At 39.6% G+C, this 25,170-nt stretch overlaps 1 long non-coding RNA gene across 1 annotated transcript; it reads right to left on the reverse strand.

The window, feature by feature from the left end:
- Positions 1–7,037: 7,037 nt before the first annotated feature.
- Positions 7,038–8,317, reverse strand: LOC109122972 (uncharacterized). The gene is made up of 2 exons (XR_002030586.1): positions 7,452–8,317; positions 7,038–7,350 (listed from the first exon to the last, which is right to left on the reverse strand). It is a non-coding gene; the product is annotated as an uncharacterized LOC109122972 (long non-coding RNA).
- Positions 8,318–25,170: the final 16,853 nt, after the last annotated feature.

The following is a 25,170-nucleotide window of genomic DNA, read 5'->3' on the forward strand; positions in this document are numbered from 1 at the left end:
AGTTTGCATAATGCATTCCCTTGATTAATAGTGTTTAGCAAAGTTTTTGATAACTCTTGTTGAATTTGAGTTTATATTTCTTCAATGTTCCATGTGGGAGTTAGATCATCATGCCACTTAAAATTTTTTTGAAGTAATCAGCATGATGTTGTAAATTATAGTAATTTTTATTTTTATTTTTCTCTCCTTCATTACTAAGGGACTAGCAATATGTCAGTTGGGGGGAGTGATTACTACTCAAAATGTGCTATTTCATAGCTTGTAATTAACTCTTTTAAACACTTTTGAGTAGTAGTTATTGCCTTTTAACCCAATTAACATATTAAGGACCTTTGCAAGCACTTCTAATCAATATGTGTTAAGTTTTGGTGTTTTGATAGCCTTTTTGATCACCAAAGCAATCCGAGATTGAGGAGAGTTATGTGGAATCTTTGGCAAAGCAATTTGAAGCTCAGAAACATGAAGAACTAAAGCTTTGAAGTCCTTTGCTGCCATGAGTAAATCCGGAATGTAAGGAGAAGAAGCAAAGAGAAATCTGTCATGAAGCATATTCTTGATGATAGTCATGTCAGCCACTTTTGGAGTACTTATTGAAGTCCAATTCATGCATGCTATATGTCGTTTAGAAGCTCAGAAAGTTAAAAATCCAATGCTTCAAACGGTATACAATTTGGAGTTGAAATCAAGAAGTTACAACCATTGCAAGTTAATCACTCTAAGTTGAAGGAAGAATTTTGCAAAGTGTTGCGAAATCACCCTTTTATTGCGAAATGATTTTGCAGCCTTTTTGCACAGTGCTGTGGAATTCCTCCTGAAGTTCCCCGATATATGTGACACGTTGGAAGCCGAACATAGCAAGTTGAAAGCCAACTTCGCAACGCTGCGAGATTAGCCGTTTGTTGCTAAGTGATTTCGCAGCCCTTTTTGTGCCTCTGCGAAATCTCGCAGACATCATTTTCACTTGTGAAATGATCCTTAGTGCGTCCCGATATTTGCTACTGACATTGGGAGATATTTTTCATCATATTTTTGTTGTCTAAATCCCAAAATTCTCCTTGAAAACCACCAATTATAAGATTCCTTAACTTTTAAGTTAGTAAAAAGAGTAAATATCCATGTAATAATTAGTATTTGTTTTTGTTGATATAAATAGCTTTCAAGAGCCTGTTCTCAGGGAGGAAACCTGGATGTAAAAGTTTGAAAGCAAGTAAAATTGAAGACCTTTGTTTTGCCTTATCTTCTCACTTTGTATTCTTTATTTTTTCTAAGTTATGCACTCTCTGAGGAAGTTTCCCCAGAGAATGAGTAACTAAACCTTTAGTTCCTTGGAGCTAAGGTTGCCGGGAAAGGTTCCAAGTGCAAGAATACAGAGCTTTGTGGTTTCAGCCATGAATGAAGAGGAAGTGAAATCCTTTAGTGATTTCTATGTTTTTAGTTAACTTAAAACACCTTAAAGTCACCTGGGCCAACACTTGGTAAGGCAAGTGATCTCCAACCATGGAGATGCACTAGTTTACCCCTTGCGAGCCTCTGGGAGGTGACTTGAAGGTAGGATTTTCTGGAATTGCCAACACTTGGTAAGCTTTTGGACTCCAAGGAGACATCCATTAGTTATCTCTTGCGAGATTGAGAAGGGAAGTCCAAGGTTAAAGATCACCTTGAATGGTTAAGGCTTAGTGAGAGGCTCGAACTGTTGCAAGTTGCATCAGTGAGAGAATTAAAGCTGAAATCTAATTATAGGATGTATCTGTACAACACCGGTTAGAGAATTGACTATATGTTGATTCTCTCACGCGAGAAAATGAACCAACTGACCTGAGCTATGTCTTTTGCATGAGGAACCTCCCCAGTGAACCTGACCCTCCAAGGAATGTTTTTCGTCCTAAGTAATTTCCATCACTTGCTTTGTAGTCATTTTAAATCTAAATCTTTACCAATCAAAGTTTTTGTTTTATTTCTTGAGCTAACCTTGAAATGAAAAAGTACCAATTCACTTTGAATTGGTATCATTTGTAATTTGGAAACCCTTCCTAGTGAACGATCCTAGAGCCACTATACTATAGTAGCTTTTTCTTTGCTACCCTAGTATATGGTGTAATAGGTTATAAATTTTGTTGATTACTCCCTCAAACAAGGAGCACCAGCTGGACATGAATCAGTTGAGACACCAATTGGGCATGAATCACCTTGAGCTCATGACCCAGAGGAGCTCATGTCATCCATTACCTTGAGCTATTCATAGTATTTAAAGCCCTGAGATTACCACCCAAAGTAGCTCATGTCATCCATAACCTTCAACTATTCATAACATTAAGAGCCCTGAGCTCACAGCCTGAAGTCTTTCATGTCATCGACAACCCTAAGTTGTTCATAGCATCAAGAGCCCCGAGCTTATGACTTAGAGTTGTTGATGTCTACCACAACCCAAATTTGTTCATAGCATCTAGTGCCCTGAGATTACGAAATAGAGTAGCTCATGCCAGTTAGTGGCCTAAGTTGTTAACAGTATCTAGAGCCTTGAGTTGACGACCTGAGGTCCCTGAGGTCCTTTATGTCAACAACAACCTATAGTTGTTCATTCAATCTAAGGCCCTAAGTTCACGGCCTAGAGGCATTCATGTCATTCACCGCCTTGAGCAATTCATAGCATCTATAACCCTGGGTTCATGACCCGAAGTGTTTCCCATCATCGATAGCCCCAATTTGTTCATAGCATCTAGTGCCTTAAGCTCACGACCCGAAGTCGTTCATCTCAACCACAACCTAGAGTTGTTCTTAACATCTAAAGCCTTGAGCCCAAGAGTGGCTCATGTCATCGATGACCATGAGTTTTTTATAGCATCTAAAGCCATGAGCAAAGAACCCGAATTTTTTCATGTCAACCATAGGCCTAAGCTATTCATAGAATCTACAACCCTGAGCTCAAGACTTGGAGTGGCTTATGTATTCCACATCCTTGAGCTGTTTATAGTATTTAGAGCCTTGATCTCACGACCTAGAAACTTTCATGCCAACCAGAACTCAGAGTTGTTTATTACATCTAGGGCCTTGAGCTCACGACCAAGAGTTGTTCATGTCATGCACAACATTGACCTATTCATAGAATCTAGTGCATTGAGCTCACGACCTAGAGTCTTTCATGTCATCGATAGCTCTGAGTTGTTCATGTTGACCACAACCCTGAGTTGTTCATGTTGACCACAACCCTGAGTTGTTCATAGCCTCTAAAGGCTTGAGCATAAGTGTGGACCCACATTTTTCACGTGCGTCCCCACTCGATCGGCGAGACTCGCTTTTTATTGTGAAAAATTAATTTTAAAAAAAGTTGGAGTCGCCACTTATTTTATTTTTATTTTTGAAGGGAAAATAAAACAAGAAATAAAACCCTAAAAAAAATGACTCCATAATTTTTGGAAAAGCGTGTCTTTGAAAACCCAAGTCTTGGTCCGGGGATCAAGTTACCTATTGGGAAGGTACCTCTAGGAGGTAGCACCCCTCTAAGCCCTAAAGAGGTCTCTACTGACTAAGTTAAGGAAAGCGTGGCAATTAAATGGTTGATCATGGATACCTAAGTAGGCTAGGTGATTCCAAAAACATAGCATATCAAACAAGGTCAAATCACAATTAAGGAGAGTTAAAAATGCGTACCTGAACCGCTTCTCAAGCGCTATCATAAAACATAAAAGTCAGTGTAGAAATCTATCACACAACATGTGTCTTATCCAAGCAAATCAAGCATATATTTAAACACCCAAGAATCACATCATGCATGGATATAGTCATCAATGGCATACATGTCCATAGAGTTAAAAAAATTGGCTGAGAAGGAGCGTACCTGGATAGTAAGCTAAAACGCCTTTATAGGAAACAAGTTTGCATAATAATAAGTGCGAAATAATCTCATATGCCACAAGGAGGAAGCATAATCAATCAAATATCAAGCAAACAATATTGATGAAAATATCATGGATGTCGGGCCCCCACCAAAGCCCTAATTAATTTCGCATGAGTTGATTCTATGAATTCCATTGTTTGGAATCATGAAATTTGTTCATGCTTGAGAAAATCGAGAAAATCATGAAAATAGTTGAAAATAAAAGAAAAATAGTGAAAATGCTTGCCTGGAGGAAATTGGCAGCAAATTTATTCAAATCCGGATTTTAAGCCTAGAAACTCCTAAAGAAGCTTAACGAAAACTAGAGTTATTTTGATGGAAAATGGTTTTGAAATCTAGATTTAAGATGTATAAGATCACAAAAAGAAGAAGAAGAAACATTAGTGTCTAGGCTGCTTTTGAGACTGAATTACTGGGGTCGCCTGAGGATGCTTCTGTAGATTGCTGAAATGGAATTCTTCACAACCAGAGTAAGAACTTGGTGCACTCCGACTGATGTCTTCCAGCATTTCTTCTAATTCAAGTTCAGAGAATGATATGAGGTCGTTTAAGTGTAATTAACATCTGAGTTCTGCTTCTATCGCCAACCTACTCACATATAATTTTCTTCAACTGAGTGCTCATGTCTTAATTGATTTTCAGATATCCAGTTCCTCAGATGACTCCTCATTCTTCAGGCGTATCAAATTGTCCATAATAAGAAATTAACCCTCAGTCAAAAGAATTCAACAACTTAGTCGTGTGTGTGAAGGCAAATGGTCAGTAAGCTAGAGACTTTCTGATGGATCCTGCATTTCTGGACTTTCGAATGTGGCTGCCAAGAATACACCATGCTCCACTATCCTCTTGTTCATCCTGAAGGTTTCTCCTCTCTTCTCTGTTCTATGAACTGGGACCACCACATGGAAGGCGCAAAGTTGGATGATCTGCTCATTATTAATGTCTTTTGGGGCTGTTAAGATTTTCTTGAGTAGTTAGCGGTTGAGTGACAGTTTGGCCTATTTCAACTGCATGGATGTGTTGTGGGAACATAAGCATTATTTTGCTATCTCTTTGGTGTGGATCAGCCTTTTGTGTGTTCACAATCCTTGATATGACATTTAAATCGCCCAGTTACAGGTTCTTGGTTATCAGTTGGGCTGCAGGAGTGTTCGTTTTGAGCATGGGTATATAATCAGTTGAAACTTGCTGACTTTCCACTGCTGACATTTGCTGATTTTTCACCACAAGTTCATTCAGTTGGTCATTCCGGAGCGACAGGTGGACATGGGAAGGAATTGGTGATGCTGGAGGTGGCATCGACTTCTAATACAATGCAGCATCTCCATTGCAAATGACCAGGTTGCCGGAGCTAGCATTCCCATTTCTGATGAGCCAACTCTAAGCTCCAGGCTGCCATTTCTGATAACTGGAGTACTGAAGGTTGAAGAATCATATCCTCAGTTTTTTAAAGCTCCTCCCATGATGCCTAAATCTGGTATATTCAAAGACTTTGCCACCATCGAACTAAACAAATGCTGAATATTTCTTTCTTTTTGCTGGATTTAGGAGCAAAGGCCAATTATGAGTCCATTTAGAGGTATTTGATTAGTGATCTTCGCATGCCAATCTAAGCAGATTCTCAAACCTTTGGTGTCATATCCCAAGCTTCATCCCATCCAAGTCCTTCAGCATTCATCAGTAATCGCGTCAATTCTGGAATTGCAAGGGTAGGATGCGTATCATTCGAATGTACTGCTATCTTGTTTTGGGAAATTCAGACCATTGCCATGAGTCCTCATCTTTCCTCTCCATGGATCTGAAAATAATGTCTTGAAGTGGGGCGTTGCATAGGAACAATTGTTGCTTTAGTCGCGAGAGCTTTCCAATTTCGGTGTAGAGAAGTCAGCTGCATCTTCCCAATCATCTGGCTTGGCCTTAGGCTGATCATCTTTTCCATTTCATACAGCTGCCCGCTATATTCTTGCAATAATAAGACCAGTAGCTATAATACCGTCCTCAATCTCTTATTTTGATTTCCTTTAAGGTAGGTTTCTTTGGGCAGTTATTATGAATATCCTAATGAGTCACTCTTATTGTCTTCTTCAAATAACGTGAGCTAAGTCTTTGGAAACATGGTCCAGATTACAAATAGCGGTATCCTCATGGCATTCCTTCAGATCATCTTCATCCATCCCTGAAAGGGTGCTTGTAGAACGTGGTCAGAATAGAGATTGAGTTGGACTATAGTGCAACCGGTTGAAATCTGAATTGGCTTAGCAGAATCATGCTGAAGGTATGGAGGCATTGCAACATGGGAGTCGTGTATACATGCATACATTTTTCTAGGAATTTCATCTCAATAATACACTAATGAAAACTATGCCACTTGTCGAAATGGACCCCTTTTCCAGCAATTTGGTAGAACAATCATGGGCTGTTGAGCTTGCTGATGCTGCACATGGTGAGTTCCTGGCTGGTCAATGCCACTAGGAGTTTTCTCTATAAAGGAGAAGTCAAATAAAGAACTTGAATCATCAGAAAACCGGGTACTGATTTCAAAAAAAAAAAAACTGAGCAATGGGTGGAGTGTTATGCGTTAAGAAACAGAAAATGGTTATATCCCTTCCCACCAAAAATATTCTTTGCGCTGGAGAGGATCTTCAATCTGCCAGTTTAAGTGACAGTCCAACAATGTAGACAAAGCTGCGGATTTTACTTCTCTTTTCGGGCTTAGAACTCATCAGTTACAAATCTTCAATATGAAATTCGATCTAGAAGCGAGCAGTCGCATGGACCTGGTTTTCCTTCCCCAAAACAGCCTCCTTCCATCTAAAAGATTGCACTCTCTATCTTCCAAAGGCCATGCCTACGTGCCCAGCTGTTGGGATTTATTATAGCGTAGAGGATTTATTATAGGAAGCAAGGTGACCACAAACTTAACCAGAAAGTCAAGCTTTTTATTAATTCTGCAGTCCTCTTTACTCCCCAATTTCCAGGAATTGACGTCCCAAACAAATGTCTCTAATAACATTAAGAGTACATCTCTATTCTTCTTCAGAACGCCAACAATTGCTTCACAGTTTGCTCTGAAGGTGCCTTCAATTCCAGTCAGCCTTAAAGCTGTTTCAATCATCTGAATAAGACGGAAAGGAACAATCTCTGGAATCTTTAACCTTTGCCCCTTATTGAACCACACATTGTAATCAATATTTACAATATCTCCAAGAAATCCACAAGAATGTTATCCAAATGTCTATCACCCAGGCCTAGAATGTGGCCAACCATACTCATGGCTGCCACACTTCCAGAATACCTCTTCAATTTTAAGCTGAAAGCTTTGAATCCTTCACTAGCGCACCAGAGTTCTTGATGAAGAATTCTTCTTTCTCTTTACCTCGTGAGGCCAGTTTCTTCATGAAGTTACTCTTCTTATACCTTTTTCTTTCGGTGAAACGAACTGCTGCAATGTATTACTGAACCTCTAATTATACTCTTAGAATGCTAGTAAAACTGATGTTAGATACACTCAAAAGAATTCTGAGCACACACATGAGATGTTGAATGTGCAACTAACTGGGCACATGAGACACACACAGTTGACAGGAACTACTCTGAGATTGATGGATTCAGTAAATCCATCTGGGCTTCCAAAGAATTCGATGAGTCCACACAATCAGCTTCTTCAGTAGCCTTCCCTCTCTGTTTGAAAAGCAACTTCTGCTTCCAGTGATCAATTCTTTTCAGGTTCATTCATTTTCTGGGATGAATTATCTCTCTTCAATTTATCTTTCTTTTCTGACACCTTCAAATCCTTCACATGAACATGGACACCACCATGCATCTGATCTTCGGCCAGACCCCCCTGTCAAGTTACATGCCCATGGAGAGGCATATGAACCAGATTTTCTCCTGATGTTGTTTAGCTTCTCCGTGACGCATTTTCTGACCTTGGTAAGGCTTGGAATTGGATTCATAAGCATCAGAAAAATTCGGCACCAATGATTGAGAAGATTAGACTGCTGATGGATATACATTGACTGTTGTAGGTGCTGCACTAGGTCCAGGTAATTATGTTGCAACTGCATAATAACAGCACACTGCTCCAGTACTTTATTAACAACCTGTTCACTAGTGTGCAGCCACTCAAAGGAAGTAGATAAGTTTCTTGTCGATAGTTTGTCAAAACCACCATGTGGTACATCCAAAAGACTGACCTTGGTTTGGTTTAGAGACTAGCAAGTCCTCTAGTGCAGCCTTGCAATGCATCAATGGATTCTTGACAACACCAACTGCCATATTCACAGCATTTCGTCTTTGATCATGGAGAAGAGGAATTAAATTTACACAGAGACAGTAATTTAGGTTACCACTTAATTCAGTATCAGAATTGCTGGGTCAGAATATTATTCGTCTGTGAGCAATTAATAACTGTAAATCTGTGCAGATAGTAATTCTTGTATCTTCCTCTGAAGAGTTTAGGGATTCCTCTTTCTTAGGTCCAATTTGCAAACCTAAGAGCGATCATCTTCTTTGAACTAATCAAGAACGATGGCAAGAAATAGAACAATACCATACGGTTTGTATACTTAATTATCAATTGTACATAAGCATCAAGCTGTTTGTTCCCTCTGGAGATTGGATAAAGGCCTTTTCTAGATGCTACTCCTTCAATTCATCCATCTTTATTTGTAAGCTGTAGCATAAACAGCAAGAATTCCAGAATTTTCAGTACAGTGACAGGCTAAGAAAAGCACCCATATATGCACGATCTGCAATCACAATGCATCTAAATTGGATGACCAGCGGCTCTCATCTAACTTTTCCTCATCTTCCTCGTCATCACACAAGAGACGCTTTTCAAGGGAATTCATCAGCCTGCTAAGGCACAAACCTTGAAAACTAAAAATAGACTTAGCATATATAAAGGAGTAGTTTCCAGAATTGTCTCCATGACCTGCGCGTCTTTCACCTGCTCAGTAAGAAAGTCATAAATCACTTCTGCCAGAAAAAATCTAACACTGCAGTAACGGCAATAGAACAAGGACCACCACTAAAGCCAAAATCATCCATTTCAACTACGGTAGTCCCATTAAATCTTCCTGCTGATCCCTACCATACGTTGCTCTCAAATCAGCCGTTCCCATATTCGTTTGCCAATACAATCTCATCCCAGTGCAGGTCCCGAGATAATAACCTATGATTTTCTCACAAACTTCCAGAATCTCTACTGGAGGGTTATACATATCATTTGATTGAATTGGCCAAGGCCCTGCTGTGAGAATCGAGACAGCAAGTGTGGGGTCGTCCTTTTGTTTTTTAGCAAATGTGCTTGCACAAAAACCCTGCATTTTCTTTCCATCTCATCTTTCCAAATTCGAATTCCACGCTTCAGCAGTTTTCAGAAGATTCCTCACAAGCAAATGTCGGAAAGAGAGAATGGCATTCGAAAACAGAGCATAAAAAAATGAAAAAAAACAGAACGAGACGATAAAAAGGGAGCCACGTTTCATGTTTCAATCCATTGGCTTAGGATAGGGGAATGATTCAAAACAGATCAGATTCAAGAACAGACCCAAATGCATATTGTTCTCAAATGAAATCAATGACATTGAAAAGAACAAAAGCCTAAAAATGAATAAGAAATCAGAGCAAATAAACAAACAACCCACCAATCTCAATAGAACCAATTGTGGCCCTTTCCGTCTGCTAGAAACTCGGCTGCAATCTCTCTTTTTCCAGCTCTTGTGCACCTCTCCACCTTTTCTCAGAATCACCTCAGTTGATCCTCTCTGCGTTCCCAAAGAATACTCCTTTCTCCCTCTCCACTCTGCAATGCGTCCTCTCACCCAACAAAGAATCCTCCCACAATAAAAAAGAGCCCCTCCTTTTTCCTTTTTCTCACCTATATATCTCACCCCTCAAGACCTAAATTTGTTTCCCAAAAGGAAAAATCTCCTATTTCCTTTCTTCTTCCTTCTTTTTTTAAATCTTCCAATCAAAAGCAATCTTCCCAATTTCAAATTCCCCTCCAAAACCTTCCAAGGAGAGTCCCACCTTCCTTAAACTCCAATGGTAAGTTTCCTTGCAAAAACATGAAAATTTTGAAGTTAAACAATTGCATGAATAGATAAATAAGTAAATAAATTAGAAAATGGTAAAAATAATAAATAAATAAATAAGTTAAGGAAAATAATATAAAGAGGAAGATAACCAATAAGAAGTGAATGATAATCATAAAATTAAAACTAAAAACAAAATAAATAAATAAATAAAATAAAATAAAATAAAAGTCTTTGTAGGCCTAGTGTGCCTAAACGGGCCTAGAGCGGTGCCTAAAGGCCAAGTGTATCTAAAAGCTATCCTAAAAAAAGACAAGAAAAGTCTAAGTCTAAGTTAGGGTTGCCAGGGGTCACAATAAGGGATCAAATAATCCCTCAACCAAAGTCTCCGAGGTGACTCAGAAAAAGGTAAGTCGTACGAGTAGTAATGGGCCACCAAGGAACTACCGTGGAGCACTGGAAGTGAATTTAAAGACATGTGCTCAAGGGACAAAATTGAGGGTCTACAATAAGACCAAGAGTGGCTCATGTCATCGACAACCTTGAGTTGTCCATAACATCTAAATCCCTAAGATCACGACCCTGAGTCTTTCATGCAACCATAACTCATAGTTGTTCATTGCATCTAGGGCCTCGAGCTCTTGACCTAGAGTCATTCATGTCATCCATAGCCTTGAATTTTTCATAGAATCAGTAGCCTTTAACTCACGACTTAGAGTATTTTGATATCATAAAAAACCCAGAGCTTTTCAAAGCATTTAAAGCCATCATCTCATAACCCAGAGTGTCTCATGTCATCGAAATCCCTAAGTTGTTCATAACATTTAAAGCCTTAAGCTCATGATCTGGTGTCGTTCATCTCAACCATAGCCTAGCATTGTTTATAGCCTCTAGAGCCTTAAGCTCAAGACCAAGATTTGTTCATGTCATCCACATCCTTGAGATGTTCATAAAATCTAGAGGCTTGAGCTCACAACTTAGAGTCATTCATGTAAACCACAACCCAAAGATATTCATAGCATCTAAAGCCCTGAGTTCACGACCCAGAGTGGCTCATGTCATTGACAAACTTGACTTCTTCAAAGCATCTAAAGCCTTAAGCTCATGACTTAGAGTTGCTCATGTCAACCACAACCCTAAGATGATCATAGTATCTATAGCCCTAGGCTCATGACCCCGAGTCATTCATTTCAACCACAACCCTGAGACGTTCATAGTACCTGTAGCCTTTAGCTCACAACCCTGAGTCATTCATGTCATGCACAACCCTGAGGTGTTCATAGCATTTAGAGCCCTAAGCTCATGACCCGAAGTCTTTCATGTCATCAACAACCCTAAGTTGTTCATAGCATTTAAAGCCTAAAGCTCATAACCCAGAGTCATTCAAGTCAACCACAACCTAGAGTTATTCGTAGCATCAAGAGCCTTGAGCTCAAAACCCAGAGTAGATCATATAATCCACAACCTTGAGTTGTTCATAGCATCAAGAGACCTAAGCTCATGATTCGTAGTCTTTCATGTCATCGACAACCCTGAGTTGTTTATAACATGAAAAGGCTTAAGCTCATGATCGAGAGTCGTTCACGTCAATCGAAGATGACAAATGTTCATAGCATCTAAAGCCCTGAACTCATTACCAAGAATAGCTTATGTCATCCACAACCATAAGCTATTAATAGCATCTAGAGCCTTGAGCAGATGACCCGAAGTTGTTCATGTCAGCCCCAACCCAGAGCTATTCATAACATCAAGAGCCCTTAGCTCATGACCTGGAGTAGCCTATGTTATCCACAACCCATAGAAGTTCATAGAATCAAGTGCTCTAATCTCATCACCTAGAGTTATTCATGTCTACCATAGCTTAGACCTGTTCATACCATCTAAAGCGTTGTTATCATGAGCTAGAGTAGTTGATGTCATCCATACCCTAGAGATATTCATAGCATCTAGAGCCTTTCGCTCACGACTCAGAGTAGCTGATGGAATCCATAATCTTGAGTTGTTCATAGCACCAAGAGCCCCGAGCAGATGACCCATAGTATTTTATGTCATCGACAGCCTTAAGCTGTTAATAGCATCGGGAGCTTTAATTTCCCCACTAGGAGTTGTTCATGTCAAGCATAGCATAGAGTTGTTCATAGCATCTAAAGCTTTGAGCTCAAGACGTAGAGTCATTCATGTCATCCACAACCTTGAGTTCTTCATAGAATTATGAGCCTTGAGCTCACAACCAAGAGTTTTTCACATCATCGACAACTTAGAGCTTTAAAGCCCTGATCTCAAGACCTAGAGTGGCTCATGTCATTGAAAGCCTTAAGTTCTTCATAGAATCTAAACCCTTGAGCTTTTACTATCATTCATGTCAACCACAACCTAGAGTTGTTCATAGCATCCAGAGCCTTGAGCGTAAGACCTAGGGTTGTTCATGTTTTCCATAGCCCTGACATAATCATAGAATCTAGTGGCTTGAGCTCATGACCTGGACTCTTTGATGTCTTTGGCCGCCTTGAGTTGTTCATAGCATCTAGAGCCTTAAGGTCACAACTCAGATTGGCTCATGTCATTGACAACACTGAACTGTTCATAACATCAAAAGCCCTAAGCTAACGACCCAGGGTCATTCATATCAACCACAACCCTGAGATGTTCATGGTATCTATAGCCCTTTGTTCATAACCTTGAGTCATTCATGTCATCTAAAACCTCAAGCTATTCATGACATCTAGAACCCTAATCTCATGATTCAGAGTCTTTCATGTCTTCAACAGCCCTAAGTTGTTCATACCATCTAAAGCCTAGAGCTCACAACCTGGAGTCATTCAAGTCAACCACAACCTAGAGTCGTTCATAGCATCTAGAGCCCAGAGCTCATGACCCAAAGTAGTTAATGTGATCGATAACCCTAAGCTATTCATAGCATCTAGAGCACTGAGCTCATGATCTAGAGTAGGTCATGTCATTCACGACCTTGAGTTATTCATGATATCAAGAGCCCTAAGCTCACAAATTGTACTATTTCATGTCATCAGTAACCTTGAGTTGTTCATAGCATCAAGAGGCCTAAGCTCATGATCGGGAGTCGTTCATATCTACGAAAGCCTAGAGTTGTTCATAACATCTAGATCCCTGAGCTCACGATCCATAGTAGCTCATGTCATCCATAATCATGAGCTGTTAATAGCATCTAAAACCTTTAGCTCATGACCCAGAGTTGTTCATGTTAGCCAAAGCATAGAGTTGTTCATAGCAGCTAAAGCCTTGAGCTTATAACCTAGAGTAGCTCATATTATCCACAGCCCGGAGTGGTTCATAGCATCTGGAGACCTAAGCTCACGACCCAGAGTTGTTCAAGTCAACCACAACCTAGAGCTATTCATAGCATGTAGAGCCCTGAGCTCATGATCCATTGTAGCTAATGTGATCATAGGCTTGAGATGTTCATAGCATCTAGAGCCCTCAGATCACAACCCAGAATAGATCATGTCATCTACAACCTTGAGTTATTCATAACACTAAGAGCCTTGAGCTCACGACTTATAGTTTTTCATGACATTGACAACCCTAAATTGTTCATAGCATCAAGAGGCCAAAGCTCACGATCGGGAGTTGTTCATGTCTACCAAAGTCTAGAGCTATTCATAACATCTAGAACCTAAAGCAAACGACCCATAGTATCTCATGTCATCCACAACAGTGAGTTGTTAATAGCATCTAGAGCCTTGAGCTCTCGACCTAAAGTTGTTCATGTAAGCCACAACCTAGAGTTATTCATAGCGGCTAGACCTCTGGGCTCACGACCAAGAGTAGCCCATGTTATCCATAGCCCAGAGTGGTTTATAGCATCTAGAGACCTAAGCTCACAGCCCGAAGTCATTCATTTCCACCATAACTCAGAGTTGTTTGTAGCATCTAGAGCCATGAGATCTCAACCTAGAGTGGCTCATGTCATCCATAGCCCAGAGTTGTTCATATCATCTAGAGCCTTAAGCTCACGACTCAAAGTAGCGAATGTCATCCACAACTTTGAGCTCTTAATAGCATCTTGGGCCTTGAGCTCATGACTCGAATTCTTTCATGTCATTGACAACCCTGAGCACACGACTTGAAGTTGTTCATGCCAACCTTTGTCAAAACCTGTTCATAACATCTAAAGCCTTGAGCTCATGACCTAGAGTAGCTTATGTCTTTGATTACCCTAAGTTGTTCATAGCATCTAAAGCCCTTAAATCAAAACCCGAAGTCGTTCATGTCAACCATAGCCTTGAGATGTTCTTGGTATCCATAACCTTAAGTTGTTCATATCATTTAAAGCTCTAAGCTCATGACCTAGATTCGTTTGTGTCATTTGCAATCCTAAGCTATTCATAGCATCTAAAGTCCTAAGCTCATGACCTAAAGTCGTTCAAGTCAACCATACACCATCCTTGAGCTTTTCATAGCATCTTAGGCTTTAAGCTCATGACCTAGAGTCATTCATGTCAACCACAACCTTAAGTTATGTATAGTATCTAAAGCCTTGAGCTGATGACCCAGAGTATCACATGTCATCCATAGCCCTCAATTGTTCATATGATCTAAAGCCTTGAGATGACAACCTAAAGTCGTTCATGTCAACCACAACCCTGAGCTATTCATAGTATATACAACCCTAAGCTCATGACCCTGAGTCGTTCATGTTGTCCACAACCGTAAGTTGTGCATAAGATCTAAAGCCCTAATCTCATGACCCTGAGTCTTTCATGTTGTCCACAACCGTAAGCTGTGCATAAGATCTAAAGCCCTAAGCTCATGACCCGGAGTCTTTCATGTTGTCGACAACCTTAATCTGTACATAGTATCTAGAGCCCTAAGCTCGCAAACCAGATTCATTCATTGCAACCACAACCTACAACTGTTGATTGCATCCAGAGCCATGAGGTCATGACGTAGAGTGCCTCATGTCTTCAATGGCTCTTAGTTGTTCATACCTTCCAAAGCCCTGAGCTTAAGACCTAGAGTCTTTCATGTCATTCATAACCTAGAGCAGTTCATAGCATTTAGAGGCTTGAGCTCATAACTCGGAGTCATTCATGTCATCCATAGCCTTGAGCTATTCAAAGCATCTAAAGGCTTGAGCTCACGACCTGGAGATTTTCATATCATCCATAACATTGAGTTACTCATAGCATTTAGAGCCTTGAGCTCATGACCTAGAGTCATTGTTCATGTCAACCACAACCCTAAGTTTTTAATAGCATCTTGAGCCCTGAGCTCACGACCCATAGTCATTCATGTCAACCACAACCCAACATTGTTCAGAGGATTCAGAGCCAAGAGCTCATGACCCTGAGTAACCCATGTTATCCACAACCCTAAGTTGTTCTTAGCATCTAAAGCCCTGAGCTCAAGACCCAGGGTTGTTCATGTCAACCACAACCTAGAGTTGTTCATAGCATCAAGAGCTCTGTCCTCACGAGCGGGAGTGGGCCATGTGATCAACAGCCTTAAGTTATTCATAACATATAAAGCCCATGTCTTCAATCTCCCTAAGTTGTTCATAACATCTAAAGCCCTCAGCTAAGGACCTAGAGTTATTCATGCCAACTACATCCTTGAGATGTTCATAATATTTATAGCCCTCATCTCATGACCTCGAATAGTACATGTAATCCACAACCCTGAGCTATTCATAGCATTTAGACCCCTAAGCTCATGACCCGAAGTCTTTCATGGCATCTACAACCCTTAGTTTTTTCATAGCATCTTAGGCCTTTAGCTCACCACCCAATGTCATTCATATGAATCATAGCCTTGAGCTATGTATAGTATCTAGAGCCCTGAACTCATGACCCAAAATTGTTCATGTCAACCATACCTTAGAGTTGTTCATCGAACCTAAAGCCCTGAGGTCATGACCTAGAGTAGCTCATGTCATCCATGACCCTGAGCTATTCATAGCATCTAAAGCCCTGAGCTCATGACCCATAGTCGTTCATGTAAACCATAGCCATGAGTTGTTCATAGTATCTAAAGCCTTGATCTTATGGCCTTGAGTTGTTCATGTCATCCACAACCCTGAGTTGTTTATAACATTCAAAACCCTTAGCTTAGGACCTAGAGTCTTTGGTGTCATTAACAACCCTGAGTTGTACATAGTATCTAGAGCCCTAAGCTCACGATCCAAAGTCATTCATGTCTACCATAGCCTAGGGTTGTTCATCGCATCTAGAAGCCTGAGCTCACAACCCAGAGTATCTCATGTCATCCACAACCTTGAGCTGTTGATAGCATCTAGAGCCTTGTGATCATGACCCTGAGTTGTTCATAGAATCTAGAGCATGAGCTCATAACCCAGAGTAACTCAAGTCATCCACAGCCTGGAGCTACTCATAGCATCTAGAACACAAAGCTCTCGCCCTTAAGTCATTCATGTCAACCATAACCCATAGCTTTTCATAGCATTTAGAGCCCTGAGCTCACGACCTAAAGTTACTCATGTCCTCTATAGCCTTGAGCTATTCATAGTATCTTAAACCTTAAGCTCATGGGATCCTGAGTCGTTCATATCATCCACAACTCAAAGTTGATCATAGCATTTAGAGCCCTAACCTTATAACCCAAAGTCTTTCATGTCAACCACAACTTTGAGGTGTTCATAGTATCTTGAGTTGTGAGCTCATGACTTAGAGTTGTTCATGTTATCCACAACCATGAGCTCATGATATGAAGTCATTAATATCATCCATAGCCCTAAGCTACTCATAGCATCTAGAGGCTTGACTTCACAAGATCCTCAGTCGTTCATATCATCCATAATATTGAGTTGTTCAAAGCATTCATATCATTCACAATGCATAGTTGTTCAAAGCATCCATAGCCTTGAGCTCATGACCTAGAGTGGCATATATCATCTCTAGCCCTAAGTTGTTAATAGCATCTAAAGCCCTATGCGCACAACCTAGAGTTGTTCATGTCATCAATAACCCTAAGTTGTTCATAGCATTTAAATCCTTAAGCCCATGATTGATTACTACTCAAAAAGTGTTATTTTGTAGCTTGTAATTAACTCTTTTAAACACTTATGAGTAGTAGTTATTACCTTTTAACTCAATTGGCATATTAAGTACCTTTGCAATCGTTTCTAATCAAATTGTGTTAAGTTTTGGTGTTTTTGATAGTATTTTCATCACCAAAGCAATTCAAGATTGAGGAGAGTTCTATAGAATCCATGGCAAAGCAATTGGAAGCTCATTTACATTAAGAACCCAAGCTTTGAAGCTCTATAATCCTTTGCCAAAAGCAAATCATGAATGCAAGGAGAGAAAGCAAAGAGAGAAATGATTACTACTCAAAAAGTGCTATTTGATAATCTATAATTAATCCTTTTAAACACTTTTGAGTAGTAGTTTAGGCCTTTTAACTCAATTGGCATGTTAAGGATCCTTTAAAGCAACTTTAATCACTTTGTGCAAGTTTTGGTGTTTTTATTAGTAATTTGATCACCAAAGCAAGTCAAGTCTGAGGAGAGCTATGAGGAATCTTGGGCAAAGTTGAGAAGTCATTTGCCAAGAGTAAATCCGGATTGCAAGGAGAAAAAGCAAAGAGAATCTGCCATAAAGCATATTCTTGATGACAGTCGTAGCAGCCACTTTTAGAGCACTTTCTGAAGTCCAAATGATGCATGCTATATACCATTTCAAAGATCAGGAAGTCAACAATCCAATGCTTTAAACGGTGTGCAATTCGGAGTTGAAACGAATAAGTTGCAGCCATTACAAGCCAATCACTCCGAGCTGAAGGAAGCATTTTGCAAAGTGTTGTGAAATCACCCTTTTGTTGCGAAGTGATTTCGCAGCCTTTTTGAATAGTGTGATGTTTCTCCTTCTGACGATACCTGATTTATGCCGCGAGAAGGAAGCTGGGAACCTCAAGGTGGAAGCCAACTTCGCAGCCCTATGCAGATAGCTTGGTGTTGCGAAATTATTTCGCAGCCCTCTTGAGTGTCTGCGAAATCTCGCAGACACCATTTTTCTCCTGCAAAATGGTTCCTGAAGCCTCCCGATATTTTCTACCGACATTGGGAGATATTTTCCATTAGATTTTTGTTGTCTAAATCCCAAAATACTCCTTGTAAACCACCAATTACATGATTCCTTAGTTTTTAAGTTAGTAAAAAGACTAAATATCTATGTAATAATTAGTTTTATACTATGTTCATATATATACCTCTCGAGAGCCTGTTCTCGGAGAGGAGTTCCTTCTGTAAAAGTTTGGGTAAGCAAGTAAAGTCTATTTTCTTTCTACTGCCTTACCTTCTCACTTTGTATTTTCATTTTATTTCTAAGTTATGAATTCTCTGAGGAGTTTTCCCCAGAGAATGAGTAACTAAACCTCTAATTCCTTGGAGCTAAGGTTGCCGGGGAAGGTTCCAAGTGCAAGAATGCAAAGCTTTGTGGTTTTAGCTAGTAATGAAGAGGAAGTGAAATCCTTTAATGATTTCTATGTTTTTAGTTAACTTAAAACACCTTGGAGTCACCTGGGCCAACACTTGGTAAGGCAAGTGATTTCCAACCATGGAAATGCACTAGTTTACCCCTTGCGAGCCTCTGGGAGGTGACTTCAAGGTAGGATTTTCTAGAATATCCAACACTTGGTAAGCTTTTGGACTCCTAAGAGACATCCATTAGTTATCTCTTGCGAGCTTTTGACGGGTAATCCAAGGTTAAATATCACCTTGAATGGTTAAGGCTTAGTGAGAGGCTTAAACCATTGCAAAGTGCATCAATGAGAGAATTAAAGTGAAATCTAATTGAAGGAGTCTCTGTATAACACCGGTTAGATAATTGACTATATGTTGAATCTCTAATGCGAGGAAATGAACCATCTGACCGGAGCTATGTCTTTTGCATAAGGAACCACCCCAGTGAACCTAAATCTCCAGGGAATGCTTTTCTTCCTAAATTATTCCAAACTTCTGTTATGTTAGTTAGTTTAAGTCTAAACCTTTACCAATCAAAGTTTGTGTTTTACTTCTTAAGCTAACCTTGAAATGAAACAAGACCAATTCACTTTGAATTGGTATCATTGATAGCTTGTTAATCTTTCCCAGTGGACGATCCTAGAGCCACTATACTATAGTAGCTTTTTCTTTGCTACCCTAGTATATGGTGTTATAGGTTATAAATTTTGTTGATTACTCCCTCAATCAAGGAGCACCAACTGAACACAAATCAGCTGAGACACCAATTGGGCACGAATCAAATGGCGTCGTTGCCGGGGAATGAGTGTCAAGTTTATATTGATACCATTTTTGAGCACTTGTGATTTTCATCACAAGTTGGTAAAGTTTCTTTCACTTTACTAATTTTCATTCCTTCTTTGTTTATTCATAATCTAAGTTTATTTTTTTTATTTAGCCTAGTTTAATTTTGTTGTTGTAGCCCTGTTTCTCTTGTTGTCCTCTGTTTTTATTTAAGTTGCAGATAGATACTAGTTGTGTATGCCAAAGTGGATACGAGACAGTGGAGGAAGGCTTGTTAAGTGTGATACACCTCAGAGAAGAGAATTCGAAGTGATCTTGAATATCATGGAAGCTACACCTGAAGATCAGCATAGTCACCAAGGTCGTCAAGACAATCTCAATGAATTCAGATCAATGAGGGACCGTATGCATCCACCTCGTATGAGTGCACCATCATGTATAGTGCCCCCTACAGAGCAGCTAGTGATCAGACCATATCTTGTTCCACTTCTACCAACTTTCCATGGGATGGAAAGTGAGAATCCGTATGCACACATCAAGGAATTTGAAGATGTTTGTAATACATTCCAAGAGGAAGGAGCTTCAATTGATTTGATGAGGCTTAAGTTATTTCCTTTTACTTTAAAGGATAAAGCCAAAATTTGGCTTAATTCTTTAAGGCCAAGGAGTATCCGCTCTTAGACTGATTTACAAGCTGAATTCCTCAAGAAATTTTTTCCCACTCATAGAACAAATGGCTTGAAAAGGCAAATTTCAAACTTCTCAGCTAAAGAGAATGAGAAATTCTGAGTGTTGGGAAAGATATATGGAAGCTATAAATGCTTGTCCTCACCATGGCTTTGATACTTGGCTATTGGTGAGCTATTTTTATGATGGTATGTCATCCTCAATGAAGCAACTCCTCGAGACAATGTGTGGAGGAGATTTCATGAGCAAAAATCCAGAGGAAGCTATGGATTTTTTGAGCTATGTAGCTGATGTTTCAAGGGGATGGGATGAACCAACTAAAGGAGAAGTGGGAAAGATGAAGTCTCAGTTGAATGCTTACAATGCAAAGGCTGGGATGTATACTTTAAACGAAGATGATGACATGAAGGCAAAGTTGGCTGCTATGACAAGAAGATTGGAGGAGCTGGAGCTGAAAAGAATACATGAAGTGCAAGCTGTTGTTGAAGCACTAGTGCAAGTGAAGCTGTGTCCCAATTGTCAATCATTTGAATATTTGGTGGAGGAATGCCCTGCAATTTCAGCTGAAAGGGAAATGTATAGAGATCAAGCAAATGTTGTTGGACAATTTAGGCCCAATAACAATGCGCCATATGGAAATACCTACAACTCAAGTTGGAGGAATTATCCAAATTTCTCATGGAAGGCCAGAGCAACTCAATACCAACAGCCGGATCCACCATCTCAACAATCTTCAAGTATTGAACAAGCAATGGCTAATCTCAGCAAGGTAATGAGAGATTTTATTGAAAAGCAAGAAGCTACTAATGCTCGAGTCGATCAAAGAATTGATAGAGTGGAGAGTATGTTGAATAAAAGGATGGATGGAATGCAAAATGATATGAACCAAAAGTTTGATAACATCCAATATTCAATTTCAAGCCTTACAAATTTGAATACACTGCAAGAAAAGGGAAGATTTCCTTCTCAACCTCACCAAAATCCCAAAGGTGTCCATGAAGTGGAAAGCCAAGAGGGAGAATCATCACAGGTGAAAGATGTCAAGGCCTTGATCACTCTAAGGAGTGGTAAGAAAATTGAGCAGCCAACACCCAAGCCACATGTTGAGAAAGAAGAAGAGATAAAGAAAGGGAAGGAAATGGAAGATAAAGACAGTGAAATCAGTGAAGAAAAGAAGGACTCTGATTCAACAAGGAAAGTAATTCCAGAGAAGGAGCTTCTGAAGGAAGAAATGCTGAAGAAATCAACTTCTCCACCTTTTCCTCAAGCATTACATGGGAAAAAGGGGATTAGAAATGCAGCTGAAATCCTTGAAGTATTGAGACAAGTGAAAGTCAATATTCCACTATTGGATATGATTAAACAAGTTCCAACGTATGCAAAATTCCTAAAGGACTTGTGTACTATCAAGAGAGGGTTGACTGTAAACAAGAAAGCCTTCTTGACTGAGCAAGTAAGTGCAATCTTACAATGTAAGTCTCCTTTGAAGTACAAAGACCCTGGAAGTCCTACCATTTCAGTCATGACTGGAGGAAAGGTAGTGGAGAAAGCCTTGCTAGATTTGGGAGCAAGTGTGAATTTGCTTCCATATTCCGTCTACAAGCAATTGGGACTTGGAGAGTTGAAGCCAACAGCAATCACTTTATCTCTGGCAGATAGATCAGTGAAAATTCCAAGAGGGGTAATTGAGGATGTATTGGTTCAAGTGGATAATTTCTACTATCCAGTAGATTTTATTGTTCTTGATACAGATCCTACTGTAAAGGAAGCTAATTTAGTTCCTATCATCCTTGGAAGGCCATTTCTTGCAACTTCAAATGCAATCATCAACTGCAGGAATGGGCTGATGCAACTCACTTTTGGCAACATGACATTGGATCTTAATATTTTCTATATGTCTAAAAAGCAAATCACTCCAGAAGAAGAAGAAGGTCCAGAAGAGTTATGTATTATTGATACTTTGGTGGAGGAGCACTATAATCAAAATATGCAAGACAAGTTGAATAAAAGTCTTGTGAATTTGGAGGAAGGTTTGTCTGAATCTCCTATTGGGCTTGCTACTCTACAAAGTTAGAGAAAGATAGAAGAGATTCTACCTTTGTTCAATAAAGAAGAGGAGGCAGCTGTTGAAAAAGAAATTCCAAAACTCAATCTGAAGTCTTTACCTGTGGAGCTGAAATATACATATCTTGAAGCAAATAATCAATGTCCTGTTGTAATATTTTCATCTCTGACCAATCATCAAGAGAATTGTTTAATGGAAGTTCTCAAGAGGTGTAAGAAGGCAATAGGATGGCAAATATCTGACTTAAAAGGCATTAGTCCTTTAGTTTGTACTCATCATATATATATGGAGGAGGAAGCAAAGCCAATTCGTCAATTTCAAAGAAGGTTGAATCCTCATCTACAAGAGGTGGTGCGAGCTGAGGTACTGAAGCTACTTCAAGCAGGAATCATTTACCCTATATCTGATAGCCCTTGGGTGAGTCCTACTCAAGTGGTACCTAAGAAGTCAGAGATCACAGTGGTTAAAAATGAAAAAGAGGAAGAAATTACTACACGCCTCACTTCAGGATGGAGGGTGTGTATTGATTATAGAAAGCTGAATGTTGTCACCAGGAAGGATCATTTTCCATTGCCATTTATTGATCAAGTGCTGGAGAGAGTCTCTGGACATCCATTCTATTGTTTCTTGGATGGGTATTCAGGGTATTTTCAGATTGAAATTGATTTGGCAGATCAAGAAAAGACCACTTTTACATGTCCATTTGGAACATATGCTTATAGAAGAATGCCTTTTGGTTTATGCAATACACCTGCTACATTTCAAATATGTATGTTGAGTATTTTCAGTGATATGGTGGAGCGAATTATGGAGGTTTTCATGGATGACATCACCGTATATGGAGGTACATTTGAGGAATGCTTGGTTAATTTGGAAGCAGTTCTTCATAGATGCATTGAAAAAGACCTGGTGCTCAACTGGGAGAAATGCCATTTTATGGTACGACAAGGAATTGTCCTTGGCCATATCATCTCTGAAAAAGGCATTGAAGTTGATAAAGCAAAGGTGGAGCTTATTGTCAAATTACCATCTCCAACAACTGTGAAAGGAGTAAGGCAGTTCCTTAGCCATGCAGGGTTCTATAGGAGGTTTATAAAAGGTTTTTCAAGTCTTTCAAAACCTCTTTGTGAGCTGTTAGCTAAGGATGCTAAGTTTATATGGGATGAAAGGTGTCAGAATAGCTTTGATCAACTGAAGAAATTTTTAACAACTCCAATAGTTAGAGCCCCTAACTGGCAATTACCTTTTGAACTGATGTGTGATGCCAGTGACTTTGCTATAGGAGCTGTGCTTGGCCAAAGGGAAGATGGGAAGCCCTATGTGATTTACTATGCAAGTAAAACACTAAATGAAGCTCAAAGGAACTACACAACTATAGAGAAAGAATTGTTAGCTGTGGTATTTGCTTTGGACAAATTTCGAGCTTATTTAATGGGGTCTTTCATCATTATGTTTACTGACCATTCAGCCTTGAAGTATTTATTGACAAAGCAAGATGCAAAAGCAAGGTTGATTAGATGGATTCTTTTGTTACAGGAATTCGATCTTCAAATCAAAGATAAGAAAGGAGTGGAGAATGTGGTAGCTGACCACTTGTCAAGGTTAGTTATAGCACATAACTCCCATCCCTTGCCTATTAATGATGATTTTCCTGAAGAATCACTCATGTTCCTAGTGAAAACTCCTTGGTATGCTCATATTGCTAATTATTTAGTAACTGGTGAAATTCCAAGTAAGTGGAATGCACAGGACAGGAAGCACTTCTTTGCCAAAATTCATTCTTATTATTGGGAAGAGCCCTTTCTCTTTAAGTATTGTGCAGATCAAATCATAAGGAAGTGTGTCCCTGAAGAGGAGCAGCAAGGAATTCTATCTCATTGTCATGAGAATGCATGTGGAGGCCACTTTGCCTCTCAGAAAACAACCATGAAGGTGTTGCAATCAGGGTTTACTTGGCCATCTCTTTTCAAAGATGCCCACATCGTGTGTAGGAGTTGTGACAGATGCCAAAGGCTTGGAAAGCTAACAAAAAGATATCAAATGCCTATGAACCCCATTCTAATAGTTGAGTTATTTGATGTTTGGGGCATTGACTTCATGGGACCTTTCCCAATGTCTTTTGGTAATTCTTACATCTTGGTGGGGGTGGATTATGTTTCTAAATGGGTTGAGGCAATCCCCTGTAAACAAAATGATCATAGGGTGGTTCTCAAGTTTCTTAAAGAGAACATTTTCTCAAGATTTGGGGTGCCCAAAGCCATAATCAATGATGGAGGTGCTCATTTTTGCAACAAACCTTTTGAAGCTCTGTTATCCGAGTATGGAGTGAAGCATAAGGTGGCCACACCTTACCATCCTCAAACTTCTGGGCAAGTTGAGCTAGCTAATAGGGAAATAAAGAACATCTTGATGAAAGTGGTGAATTCCAACAGAAAAGATTGGTCTATTAGGCTTCATGATTCATTATGGGCGTATAGAACAGCTTATAAGACTATTCTTGGCATGTCTCCCTATCGTCTTGTCTATGGCAAAGCATGTCATCTCCCTGTGGAAGTTGAATACAAAGCTTGGTGGGCAATAAAGAAGATGAATATGGACTTGATCAAGGCAGGAGAAAAGAGATTTCTAGACCTTAATGAGATGGAGGAATTAAGAAATAATGCTTATATCAATTCCAAAGTTGCAAAACAGAGGATGAAGAAGTGGCATGATCAACTCATCTCCAACAAGGAATTTCAGGAAGGGCAAAGAGTTTTGTTGTATGACACAAGACTCCATATCTTTCCGGGGAAGCTCAAGTCAAGGTGGATTGGCCCGTTTGTTATTCACCGAGTATATTCCAATGGAGTGGTGGAATTATTGAATTCCAATGGCAAGGACAGCTTTAGAGTCAATGGATATCGTCTCAAGCCATTCATGGAGCCATTCAAACCAGAAAAGGAGGAGATCAACCTCCTTGAGCCTCAAAAAGCCTAAGTGAAAAAGGGTTTGCTGGACGTGGTTTTACCACAGTCCAAAATTTTGGTAAATATTGTAAATTTTCAAGTGGTTTCCATACTGTTGATCTTAGTTTTTTATCTTAAATCATGTTTTTGTATGTGTTTTAATCTTTTTGAATGATCCCAGGTGGAAGAAATTTCAAGGAGATTGAAAGAAAAAAAATCGGGTCGAAATCGAAGCCAAAACAGAGCAAAAATAGAGCTCTGCGAAATTTCGCAAAGTGAAGGAAACTTCTGCGAAA

This window comes from Vitis vinifera, chromosome 8 (genome assembly GCF_030704535.1).
Source record: "Vitis vinifera cultivar Pinot Noir 40024 chromosome 8, ASM3070453v1".
Lineage (NCBI taxonomy): Eukaryota > Viridiplantae > Streptophyta > Magnoliopsida > Vitales > Vitaceae > Vitis > Vitis vinifera.